A 13,705-nucleotide genomic window follows, 5' to 3' on the forward strand; every position below is an offset into this window, starting at 1 on the left:
CTCACTTCGTGCCAGTCACTGTTCAAAGTTAAATATGCCAATAAAATTATTTAATCTTGAGATAACTTCTGTGGTAGTAAAGTTATTATGCCCACTTTACAGATAAGAAAATGAAGCCTAGAGAGTGAGTGGTAAAGCCAGGATTGGGCCTTAGGCAGGCTGGCTCCAGAGCATCTTCACCGTCACACTGTGCTGCTTATGCCACTGGATAGCGTGGCGCACAGACACCTGTGCCCATCTGCCCAGGAGGAGGGACTCCCCTCCAGGGAGGGGTTTGGGGAGGCTTCCTGGAGAAAGAGGAGGTGTTGGAACTAGGCTTTGGCGCTTAGGGAGCAGTGATCTCAGAAAGGAATAGAAGGCCCTGCAAAAAGATGGGTTCCAGAAATAGGAAAGCTTAAGGAACCGCTGTGGCCTATAGCGGGGCCCAGTTTGACTAGAGCCTCCATTCAGTTGCTAATTCAGCTTTTAGCACGGCCCAAACCCTTCAGGCTACTTGGAAAGGCCTTCCATGCCCTGGTTGCCTATCACCCCTCCCCAGTGTCCAACCTCATCTCTTACTACTCTGCCAACCTTCAGTCCCCAGATAGACTGTGGGCTGGCTGTCCTGTTGCACGAGCTGTTCCCTCTGCTGTGAGAGCTACCAGTCCTGGCCCTTCCTATCACCACACTCCCCTAGTCCCTAACTGTGTGCACTAACCTTTCTTGCATTCCCCTGCCTCCAAGATGGGGTGAGATGCTCATACTCTGTGCTCTTGTAGCTTCCCATTCTTCCCTATCATTGAATACTTCATGCTAGACTGTGTTTGACTACTTTTCTGTCGCTCCCATTAGACCATCAGATCTGGGAGGGCAGGTACTAAGTTGTATCTTTTTCCCATAGGGGAGGACTCATAACTAACATCTACTGAAATAAGCATCTGACATAGTTTCGAAGAATTTCAGCAAAGAATGATTTTCATGTCCTGTGGTTACTAATTCTTGATTTAACACATCTATTAAGAAACTTCTTTGAGACTAACCTAAATCTTTGCTATTGTAACTTAATCTTTCTTTTGATGACTGAGTAGTATTCCCTGGTATGGATGTACCACAGTTTGACTATTTACCCATTGAAGGACACTGGGGTTATTTCCAGTTTCGAGTTATTATGAATAAAGCTGTTAGGAATATTCATGCACAGGTTTTTGTGTGAACATGTTTTCATGATCATGGTGGTGGTGGTTATTATTACCATTCTGTGCGGCGTCCAGGGGCTGAACTAGGCCAAGGAGTAGAAGAGACTGAGAGGCAGATTTCAGCTCCATTTTAAGACTATATCGATACTGTTCAAAGATAAATCATGCTGCTTCCATGGGTGGGAGCTCTCTGTTTCAAGGTCAAGGACAGCATCTTGTCTTTGCTCACAGGTTGTTCCCATACTTATCTCTGGACATCCTTGCTTGCATCCTCGTTTGCTGAGTAACACCTTTTCCAGACCGTACCATGGCAATTTCTCTAAGATGTACCAAGAGAGATCAGCATGAGCAGCTGGGATGGGTCAGCAGATGTTTTCCCTGTTGCTTATTGAACAGGGAAAAAAAGATCATTTTCCAGCAAATACTTCTTGATATCTGAGCACGTTTGGGCCTGTGCAGCACCCACCACCTTTCTGCAAGAGTGCTAATCTGGGGCACGGCTCTACCTCCCCGGCCTGGCATTGGTGGTTGCAGGACCTCCTTTGCTGGTTTTCTTGGGAAATGAGCTATCCAATGAAAGAGAATTTTTCTATGGCTGACCCACAGCCCTCTAAGGGACCACAGAAAAAGGTCAGACTCAAAGTTTGAAAAGAAACCTTTCTAAAATATAGTTTAAACTTTCAAAACAGTTTATTTTTTATGATTTTAAAAGTAACATACTTTGACTTTAGAAAACTAAAAAAAGAAAGACAATTGGATTCCATGAACCACAAGGAGCAGTGGTGTTCCTATGCTGAATATGCCCTGAAAATCAGGCTTTTAGAATTCTTCCTTCTTTTCCTTTCTCCCTAATTACTTTCTTACTTCCTGCTTTGTTTAAATCTAGCTTCCCCTTGAATTGATCAAAATTCCCAAGAGGGTTAGAACCAACTATTCCACTCGTGGGCATATATCCCTGAGAAACTCTTAAACATGTTCAACAGGAGATACGTACAAGGAACATGGATCTTCATGGCAGCGGTCATCATGGTTGCACGAGCCTGGATGCACACCAGATGCCTGTCGCCAGGGAAGGCAGCGAATGAACTGTGCTAAACTACACAGCGGGGCATTGTACAGTCGTCTACATGAAGGAACAATCAGCAGCACACCTCAATATGGAGGAAATCTTAGCACAATAATATTAAGTAAAGAAGTAGGTTTCCCCAGATTATATACAGCAAAGGTCACATAAAGTTAAAAATAACATGTGTGTGTGCACGCATACAGGCGGATACGTGTAGATACAACCAGTTGAAAAGGAGAACAAAGCAACGATGAACACAGGACGCAGGAGGATGGATGCCCTGAGCAGGGGAAGTAAGAGGGTGGGTTGGCGAGGGGTTTTGTCTAATGTCACATGATACCTCTCAGCGTCCCCACTTTCATTTTATGTCATGGGTTAATAGGTACGTATAACATTGTAATTGATTAATTAATGAACTGACTAAAACGCAGCCCAAGCGTTGACCTTGATGACAGTGTGACATGATCCAAGGATTATGGTGATTCCAATTCTGTGTATCTGAGATCCCAAAAGTGGAAAAGAAATAGGAGTCGGTGGGCGCCATGTGTGGTCCTAATGGACTTTCTGTAAATCATGTGGGTGTTAGCACGCAGATTCCAGGGTGTCTATTTTGGCTTCACAGAGGAACATTTTAAATTTTCTTCTTAATTCTTAGGCCTGGTCTAGGCAGCTGATGCTGCCAGAGAAAGACATGAGATCTTGCTGAACCTGGTCTCATTGTGAAAGCTAATAAACATTTCCTTAAAAGAGCCTGGAGTTAGGATTTTGTATTTGTTGGCCATTTGGTTCCAGCTAGACCGTAGGAGGACACCTGTCTCTGGATAGGTGGCAACCTGTGGTTGAGAGAAGACTGCCCATGTGGAGAGAGGATTGGCAGAGTTCAGGAATGAGGAGGGCAGCACAGGGGTAGAGAGGGGGCCCAGGTAGGGGGCTGAGTGTCTGCAAGTTCTCAGCAAGCAAGGAGGAGCCCAAGGAGTCTTGGCCAACCAGACTATTTCATTGGACCCTTTCTCCCTTCTCTGGCTTGACATGACTGCTCAGTGTTAACCAATAATGCTGCCAAGTTGCAAGGCCTGGCTGTGGGTGTGGGCATGCGCTCATTCTTGGGGTACCTACTCTGTGGCCCAGACTCTACCAGAACCTGGAGATACAGATACAACCCAGATCTAAAGCTGGAGGTCACTATTATTTTGGCCATGATTGTAGCCCTACTTGTCAGGAGGACAGTACTGGCTCTTGGTGCTGAATCGAGTGGAGTGGACCTTGCTGTTAAGAAGCAGAGGGCTAAGCTGTACATTACATTCGCAGTGGCAGCCCCGGGCAACTTCAGATTTCCCTCTTCTGAGTGTGCCCAGCCCACACCTGAATGATTGCAGTCTTATCACATTGTATTGTCATGATTTATTTACCCAGTGCTCCCGCCCACTAGCCTGTGAACATCTCAAGGGTACAGACTATTCTTTTTCATTGCCAAATCTCCAAGTTCAGGGCATAGGAGATGCTAAATAAATGTTTGAGGGGACTTAATGCATTACACTCTTGGGTCAGGTCCAGGCAAGTGGGACCTCAAAGTGGTCACAGATTATCACTGGTCAGGAGGAATCCAAGGGGAGTTGAGAGAGGAGGGGGTGGTTTGGCTTGGACTTTGAAGTCATGGATGGAGAGGGGCATGGAGGGTGAGGACGGGGATGAGGGGGTTTGGTGGTGGTGTTGGTGGTGTGGGGATAGTCAAAGTAAATAACAATGGGAACTGCATGTCTGCTGACCCCACAGAGTAGACTCTGGCTGGAAATAATCAGTATTGCCACTCTTGTGCCTACTAGCTGTGGTCAGCCCAGAAGGTGGGCAGGGCATGGGGTTGGGATTATGCAGGTGGAATGGGGATAAATGTTTCAGCATCTTCGCCTTTCTTCCTGCTCTGTCTCAGGTGCTTTCTGCACTTGATCCTTCCTGATTCTCACTCAACTTTAACAGGTCGGCACTATTACTCCAATTTTGGAGAGTAGGAAAGAGATGCCAATAGCAGAGCGGGAGCTGGTGTTGAACCCAGGTTTCAAGTTCCTGGGCCTGTGCTCTGTTCCCTCAGAGGGCCAGGGTGGGGGCTAGGATGGGAGCGGGAGCCCTTGGACACATCCAGGGAGAGTTGGGGGAGAGCAGGAGATGAGGCTCTAGCAGGGGGCTGGGCGGATAAAACACCCGATTTGGGCATCCATGTTCAGGGAAATTCTATTTCTTCATAATCAAGAAAGTTCGCGGTGGCCACACCCTTGGCTTGACCTTTCTGGGGAATGTTTCTGGAACTGGCCGCAGAGTTCAGGCCCTATGGAAGGAAAAATGCTGTCCTGGAATCAGGACCAGAGATAACAACTGTGGCATTTAGAGGGGAGAGATTGGGCACAAGTTTTCACCTGTTGGGGCTGGAGGTGATTAATGCCTGGTTAGGGAAGAAGCTCTACTACAGGGCTGAAGAGGATGTGATTAAAAAAAGGAAAAGACAGAAAAAAAGTCAGTAACTGAAGACATGGTTGGACAAGTAAATGGTTTTAATAGCAGCTATGGTAAGAGAGAAACCCAAGGACCTGTTTCCTGGCGGAGGGGGTGGCATCGTTAAACAGAAAGCATCTGCGCAGTATATTGATGGAGGCAACGTGTATGAGGTGGAGAGAGAGGGCTGGTGGGGAAAGAGGTGGAAAGATGCACAGAAACAGAGACAGACCCAGATTGGAGGCAGACATACGTAAAGACAAAAGAAATCCAAATTCAGTGACCCAGAGACACAGAGAGAGACAACAAGGGAGAGATCCAGGGACAGATGGAACTAGGACAGAGAGACAGGGACAGAGACAAAGAGAGGAAGGGGGACCATGACACAAACGCCCAATGTGTAACAAACTTCCTGGGAAGGATGGCGTCCTGGGTCCTCAGGCCTCCCTGGCAGGACAGGCTCTTTGGCTGAAGTACTGGATGGTCCTGAGTTTCTGTGCTTTCCTCGCAGTCTTAGCCCATTCTGGCTGTGAGAGCAAAACACCTTAGACTGGATCATTTGTAAACAGCAGAAATTTATCGTTTATAGTTCTGGAGGCTGGGATGTTCAAGGTTAAGGCATGAGCAGATTTAGCGTCTGGCGTGGGTTTATTCTGCCTCAAAGATGGTGCCTTCCTGCTATGTCCTCATAGGGAGGAAAGGACAAACCACCTCTTCTAGGTGCCTAAGGGCACTGATTCCATTCATCTTGAAGACCTAATCACATCTCGTAGGCCCTACCTTTCAATACTATTGCATTTGAAATTAGGCTTCAACAAACCAATTTTTTTTGGGGGGGAGGAGGAACAAACATTCCTCACTGACATGTGGAAACCCCTGGGTCAAAGGCCACCTTTAATATAGACTTTCCATGTAATCACAGCATCTTAGCACTGGAAGAGGACTTGGAACCATCTCCCAGCCCCATCCTCCCAACCCAGACCCCTGCCTCCATCTCGGCAGTTATCTCTCATGCCGGCTGCTCAGTCTTCATTCTCAGAACATATTCTCCGTAGGCTGACCTACCTCCCTGGGACTTCCACAGTCTGGGAGCAACACATGAGCAAATCTAGTGTTGTTTTTCCTCTTGGCTCTTCAGGTCGTTGATGACAACGATCTCGTGCCTGCTATGTTCTCTCTTCTTCAGGACAATCTTCTGCAATTCCTTCATGGTGTTATCAGTCAGGACAGGCTAGGTTATGCTGTAGTAGCCCCAAGATCTCAGCGGCTCCCAGGAAAAAAGGCTAATTTCTTGTTCACACTAAATGTTCACTGCAGGCCAGAACAACTCTGCTCCAACTCATAATCACTCCAGGACCCAAGATGATCTAGCAAACGCTATCATTGTTGATCATGGTGGGTGAAGAAGAAGAAAAAAAGAACATGAGTCTCCATACTCTGTTTCCACAAATTTCTATCAGAAATGACACACATCACCTTCACTCATGTTGCACTGGCCAGAGCCCATGCAAATACAGTGGGGAGGGGAAATTTGCACTCAGGAAAGGACAGCGAATATTTGTGAAAAATAATATTCTAGTTTCCAGCTCTCTACTGAAGCGACTTCGCTGTTGATGAAGGCTTTCAGGTTTATTGATGTTTCTTCTGATGTTTGGGAGCCAGTACTGGACAAGAAACTTACAGGGAGGTGATGCTCTTGGGGCACTAGGTGATTATACCTATGGTATAGAATGGTCCTCCTCTGTCTCTCAGAGCTACACCGTGTAACTATGCGTCCACTGAGTTTGCCAAGACCATGGAGAGACAGGAACATACCTCTAACATGATCTCTTTACCCGGTTTACTGGGTCTTTATCCCTTAAGACCTTTTAAGCAATCCCGTCTTTTATTGCTTGGGATCTAGAAGCAATTCACTCTTTCTGTGGCCCCAAGATGGAAAAGGGCTTGCCTACCTTCATTGGATTTTGAATGACTGAGAAATAAACCTTTATTGTGTTAATACACTAAAATTTTAAGGGATTGTATGTTTTAATAGCCAGCATCAATTAGTCTAATGCAGAAACCGATAATTGCTAGTGAGTTGTTTCATAATGAAAACATAAAATATGTGATATTAGATTAGCAATCAAGTGACTGGTCATGGAAAACTGAAAGAATGGAGATCAGGTTAGTCAGGGAAAGGTATCTGGAAAGTTGTCACCTGTAAAGACTTGAAAGGCAAACTCTGAGCTCACTGAACTCATCATTCCAGGAAAATAGAATGATGCTAGTGGGGTTGTATTTGGAAAGGCATTATGAGTATCACATGAGCTCAAGAAATTATTAGAAGAGCTACAAGCAGAAATTAAGAAATATGGGGCCTTGAGTTGAAACAGCAAAGTACTTCTAGATATCCCACAATAAGAGATGAGGTTTAAAAACCATTTAAGTGGCAAAGTCCCAGTAAAATCTCTTATCAGAAAAAAGGACTCGGGGCAAAGATCAAATTCAATGTGTGGCCTTCCCATTGATTTTTCCATAGAGCCTCAAGGTAGCTGCAATTAGGCGAAGAGAGTGAAGCAAGGAGAGGAAAAAGCAGGGAAAAGGCAGATGTGAGAACCACGTCTCAGAGAGAGACTTGCCTGTGGCCACTGGCAAATAGATCAGAAGCCTATTAAGTTATTGAGTGAAATGCAACACCGAAGAAACCATCAATCTGGGCTAGACAAATCTGAGATTTGAACAATCCTTGGGATGCCAACCTTCTGTGAACAGTAAGTGGATTAAGAAAACTATGCAAACTCCGAGGAGGGCAAAATCCCTAATTCTCACTTACGTGCATGTTCAAGGAAGGTCATGGGAGTGAGAAACACCCCCCTCCCAAAGGGTGGAGCCACGGGTCATGAGAACAGTAGACAAGGCTGAGCTACCCTGAGAGGAGTTTCAGCAAGTCTACCCAGCAGGATTTAGAACCACCCTGGATCTCTGACTCCTGTGTGTGTCCCATTCTTTCCAGCAGGTGTGTTTATCGTGTATATTGGATGTATGGTGTGTGCGGTGGGGGGGGTGGTGGTGTAGGGGTTGTTGGGAAAGAGGGATATATAAAATATTCTTATAGATCATAGGTATAGGGCTGTGATTCTCAACTGGGGACCCTTTTTGACCTTGAGGACATTCGGTGATAGTTGGGGCATACTTGGTTGTCCCAGCTAGAGGTCGTGGTGCTATCAACACCTAGTGTGCAGAGGTCAGGGACGCAGCACAGCGTCCTGCGATGCACAGGACAGCTCCTCACAACGAAGAATTATTCAGCCTAAAATGTCAATGTGACCGAAGCTTTTACTCCCTGGTTTAGGGAATCAGAGAGCTTGGTGCGGAGTTGGTGTTCGTTCCTTCACTCAGCCGACACTGAGTGTCTGCAGGAGATTGGACAGAGGTGGAGGCGTGGGGATTTGTCAGGGTAATTAATGCTAGACAACTTCCCCCAATCTCAGTGTCTTACACAATAGTTTATTTTTCACATCATGTCAGGGAAAAAATCTGTTTTCTCCTGATCCGCAGATATATTTTTTTCCCTTATGGGCAATGTCAGCCTGGTAATGGATTGATTTTCCTCATTGATTTGGCTACCAGGCAACTCATTATAACAACTGTTCTGTGCTGCGTGCTGATGTTCCCTGGCTCATCTTACCATCTAACGCTCATTCACGCATTAGTCTGATTTCTTCTCCCCTGTCAGCCCCCGCCCCACCGCCAACTGTATTGCACACTCTTTGTTGTCTTGCCTCCAAATACCTTTGCGATGAGATGAGCTATAAACTAAATGAATGAAAGCAAAAGAATTCTTTCTGGCAGATGGCTACTGTGAAAGAGAAATCAGGGAAACAGTCAGTGCCTCTTTCCTTTTTTAAAAAGGAAAATGGGGCTTTGGGTCCTGGCTTGAAGGTTTACAGAATTGAAACTGCATGGGCTCAGGATCTTCAAATAACTTTTCTTTTTTTATTCCATAGTTTTACTTACCCCTTTTAAGTTGCTATTTCCCATTTGCTTTTGTTGTGAGAGGGAGGAGAAAAGGAAACCTTTTCTCCAAGGTCTTTCCGGGGAATCACTTCATGCAAATGTCTTTGTCTCAGAAGGAAACTGCTCCAAGGTCAGCCTGCCGACTCCTGAGTAGGCAACATGCAGAGTTGGTGTTTTTTACTTTTGCTTTTCTGTTTCCAAATTTCAAACAGACGAGGAGTCAGCAGACCAGTCACAAACTGGCTGTGTGACTTCAGGCTATCTAACGCTGCCCTCACCCCTCCCTGCCCCCTGGTCTCCAGAGAAACAAGTGGGCTGAGAACCCACCCACATCCATGGTTCTCGTCTGTGTACCAGGGGAGTGGGCTATTCCAGTGAAATGTGCTTTCTGGTGATCTTGGATGAGCGGGATTTCAGTGATATCCAAACCCTATGTTGAGAAGAAGCCTGCTCTGTCCCGTGAGTGTGGAGGAAATGATGGGCTCAGAGGCCCAGGCTGCGGTCTCACCGGTGAGTCTTAAGAGATGGGTCCCAGTGTGAACCCTGGAGCACCACTGGCTTCTATGCCTCCCATGGTTGTGTAACGTGGGGCAAACCGTGCTGCCTCCTTAGGCCTTGGTGTCCTTATGGGCCGCAGCAGGATGACAGCCAGAGAACCACATGCTGTGAAAAGTAAATGACATCATGTTTATAACGTGCCGGGCATGTGGTGCAATACACATTCCTGATTACTGCCCTTCATCGGGTCTGACACAGCTGGATTGGGGTGTGGCCACCATGGGGACCGAGCCAGGATGTCCTCACTCAGAGCTCCGCTGACCGTCCTCTTTCCCCTTGTAAGAGATCAGAAAATAACTGCCCCAGCCACTCTCCCTACATGGGACAGCAGGAAGGGTGCAGAAACATCCTCACGGCTACACTTCCAGAGAGCCAGCTCGCTGATCTTGATCGATCCTCATGACATCCTTGGGAAGTGGGTATTATTATACTCTGCTTTCCACACAAGGGGGATGAGCTCCTGATAAATGATGAAACTGGGATTTGAACCCTTGCTTTCCCAACTTCAGAGCCTGTGTGCTTCACCACTCTGAAAAATGTGAAATACAGGGGTGGTCTTTAGAAGAGCAAGGCAATATGGTTTATTTGGTAAACGCATAGGATTTGGGACCAGGGAGACCTGACTTGGAATCTCACCTTCCCGCTGATGAGCTCGTTACAGCCTCCGTGTTGAGCCCCATTTCCACCATTGTTAATTTGCGGGTAACACCGACCATGTGGGTTGTCAGAGGATAGAATGAGGCCGAGAGAGATATGACCCATCAGGTCCATCTCGGCTAAATTGTACGTCGTTTGATGACAATGGACAGCACTGTGAAACTGCTTTCGTTCCTTCCCTGCAGCCCTGGGTGGCGAGTGAATGCGAAGGCCTAGCACGGTGTCCGTGCTCCTGGAGTAGATGAAAACCTCGTGGCACAGTGTATCACCTGGTCCTACCGTTCCTTGGGTGTCTAGGCCTTTCTTCTGAGCTCCAGACCAGTGTAGACAGTGGGCTGCTGGAAAACTCATACTAAATATCAACAGAACTGAAATTGTCATGCGGCCCCCAATCTGCACCTCCCCTGTGTCTCCAGAGTGGTCCCAAGGCAGGACTCTGGGAGTTGTTCTTGACTTCCCCCATAGCCAAGCAGCAACCAGATACTGTCCGTCGTATGGGCACTCGTCTGCCTCTCCCATCCCCGCTGCCTTTTCCCTGGCCAGGCCGCCACACCTGTCACCTGCACTCTGCCTCCACTCTTGTCTGCACCATCTATCTTGACACTGCGGCCAGAAGGATCCTTCTCCCGGTGACTCTCACCCAGTCTCCACTTCCTCGTCTCGGGATAGAGCCCAGCTCCTTAACTGGCATGAAGGCTCTTCTTGTCCTGGCTCCTCTTCTCTCCATCCTCCTCTTGGCCTCTCGCCCCTTGTTTTTCTAAGTTTCAACCATATGGGACCATTCACAGTTTCTCGAAGGCACCATGCTCTCTGTTCCTTTTAGCCATCTGAATATGCTTTCGCCTAGCCTAGAACACTTCTCTGCCACTTTTGCTTTGACCTAGATGACTCCTTCAAGCCCTGGCTTAGAGTTCACTTCCCCTTGGGGGACTTCTCTGATCCCTAAACCTGGGTCAAGTATAGTCGTGCGTCACCTAACGACGGGGACATGTTCTGAGAAACGCATCCTTGGACGATTTCACCCTTGTGTGACAACATAGAGTATACTCACACAAACCGGATGGTCTAGCCCGCTACACACCTAGGATATAGGGTCTAGCCTGCTGCTCCTAGGCTACGAATCTGCACAGTATGTCACTGTACTGAATACTGTAACATAATAGTGTTTGTGTATCTAAACGTATCTAAACATAGAAAAGGTACAGTGAAAGTACAGTATAAAAGAGAAAAAATGGTACACCTGTATTGGGCACTTACCGTGACTGGAGCTCACAGGACTAGAAGCTGCTCTGGGTGAGTCAGCGAGTGGGTGGCGAGTGAATGCGAAGGCCTAGCACGGTGCTGCACACTACTGTGGATGTCATGAACACTGTACATTTAGGCTCTACTAAATTTATGAAAGAATTTATTTCTTCAATTATAAACTAGCTTACTGTGACTTTATTATTTTATAAACTTTTTACTTTTTTTTAACTTTTTGACTCTTGTGTAATAACATTTACCTTTAAACACAAATGCATTGTACAGCTGTCTAAAAATATTTTCTGTCTTCGTATCCTTATTCTATAAGCTTTTTTCTGTTTTTATTTATTTTATTTTATTTATTTATTTTTTGAGACAGAGTCTCACTCTCTTGCCTGGGGTGAGTGCCGTGGCCTCAGCCTAGCTCACAGCAACCTCAAACTCCTGGGCTCAAGCAATCCTACTGTCTCAGCCTCCCGAGTAGCTGGGACCACAGGCACATGCCATCATGCCTGGCTAATTTTTTCTACATGTATTTTTAGCTGTCCAATTAATTTCTTTCCATTTTTTGGTAGAGACGGGGTCTCGCTCTTGCTCAGGCTGGTCTCGAGCTCCCGAGCTCAGAACAATCCGCCCGCCTCGGCCTCCCAGAGTGCTAGGATTACAGGCGTGAGCCACCACGCCCGGCCCTGTTTTTACTTTTATTGAAATTTTTATTTTATTTTATTTTTTTACTTTTTCAACTTTTTGCCAAAAATTAAGACACAAACACACACATTAGCCTAGTCCCACACAGGGTCAGGATCGTCAATATCACTGTCTTCCACCTCCACATCGTGTCCCACTGGAAGGTCTTCAGGGACAGTAACACACACGGAGCTTCACCCCCTATGATAACAGTGCCTTCTTCTGGAATACCTTTTGAACCACCTGCCTGAGGCTGTTTTACAGTTAACTGTTTTTTAATGAGTAGAAGGAGTACACTATAAAATAATGATGAAAATTATAGTATAGTAAATATATCAACCAGTAACATAGTCATTTATTATCCTTATCAAGTATTAATATTATGTACTGTACATAATTATATTTGCTATACTTTCATACGACTGGCAGTGCCGCGGGCTCGTTTATACCAACATCACCACAAATACGTGAGTGATGCATTGTGCTACATTGTGTTGGCTTAAATGTCACTAGGGGATAGGAAGTTTTCAGCTCCATTATAATCTCACGGGACCCTTGTCGTCTATGCAGTCTGTCGTTGACTGAAACGTCATCATGCCACACATGGCGGTACCTCCTGGAGGCTTCCCTGCTAAGGCATTTACTGCTCTGTGCTGTAACCGTCTGTTGACATGTCTGTCTCCCTCACCAGGCTGAGAGTTTTTCTGAGGTCAGCAAACGTGTCTTTTTCTATAATCCCCAATACCAGCACAGGCGTTGTTACCGTGAATGTTGGTAGCACACATGAATGGTAGACGGTGTTGCATGATTTAAAGAGCATGATGAGATCGAGGGAAGAAACCAAGGCAGCATAGACTCTGACAAACAGTCACCAGCAGCCCTGAAACTGGCTCAGAGCCCCCTCTTCCCACCTTAACATCTCCAGGCATTAAACAGGTGAATTTTCTCATTCGGCGGAAATGTGACTCAAGGTGACTTTACCTTTGACATTAAGATAGATTAAAAAAAACAATTTTGTATCTAACAGGGAAGCTGTGTTCCTTTCGTGTGGTCCAAATGTCAGATGGGGAGGGGCAGAGAACCAGGAGCTATGGGACCTGTGAGTCACTCTTAGCTTAGCGAGTAGGGAATTTATGAACAGGTCTCTCTGCTGAAGTAACTTGAAAAACCAGATGAGCTTTCGGTATGCTTCTAGAGCAGGATTTCTCAACTTTGGCACTATTGACGTGTTGGGCCAGACAATTCTTTGTGGTGGGGACCTTGTTCTATGCATTGTAAGATGTGTTGTGGCATTCCTGGCCTTTACCCACAAGATGCCTGTAGTACTCTCTCAACCCTAAGGGTGACAATCAAAAAATGCCTCCAGACATTGCCAGATGTCCCCTGTGGGGACAAAGTCAGCCCTGGTTGAGAACCACTGTCCTAGAGGAATTAGGACTGGAGCCCATCTGATGGAACCAGAGAAGCCCTGGATGAAAATTGCGTTTGAATTCCATCGCTAGCTCTGCCATTTAGTGAAGACGTTTTTTGTAAGTTCTAGCTGAATTCAAAGTCAGGCTGTTTGACTTTTGGCAAGCAGCTTGACCTCCCTGGATAGCAGCCTTGTCGTCTGAAGTAATAGAATGGTGCAAGTCCAGAATGATGTCGATACTTCTGATTCAGTTCTGGTCTTAGGAGAGAACTGGGTTATAGGCGAGCTCTGACCTCTGATCTGTGGCCTGGCAACCACAGTTGGGTGATAAGATTCATGTCCCTGCTGGCTCGAGATGGCATGTCTCCATAGGCTGGCTGTGCTCTCTCCCTGGGGCTTCTCCAGATGTCCCCAGGAGGACTCTTT

The sequence above is a fragment of the Propithecus coquereli genome, unplaced genomic scaffold, assembly GCF_000956105.1.
Source record: "Propithecus coquereli isolate 6110/MARCELLA unplaced genomic scaffold, Pcoq_1.0 Scaffold163, whole genome shotgun sequence".
Classification (NCBI taxonomy): domain Eukaryota; kingdom Metazoa; phylum Chordata; class Mammalia; order Primates; family Indriidae; genus Propithecus; species Propithecus coquereli.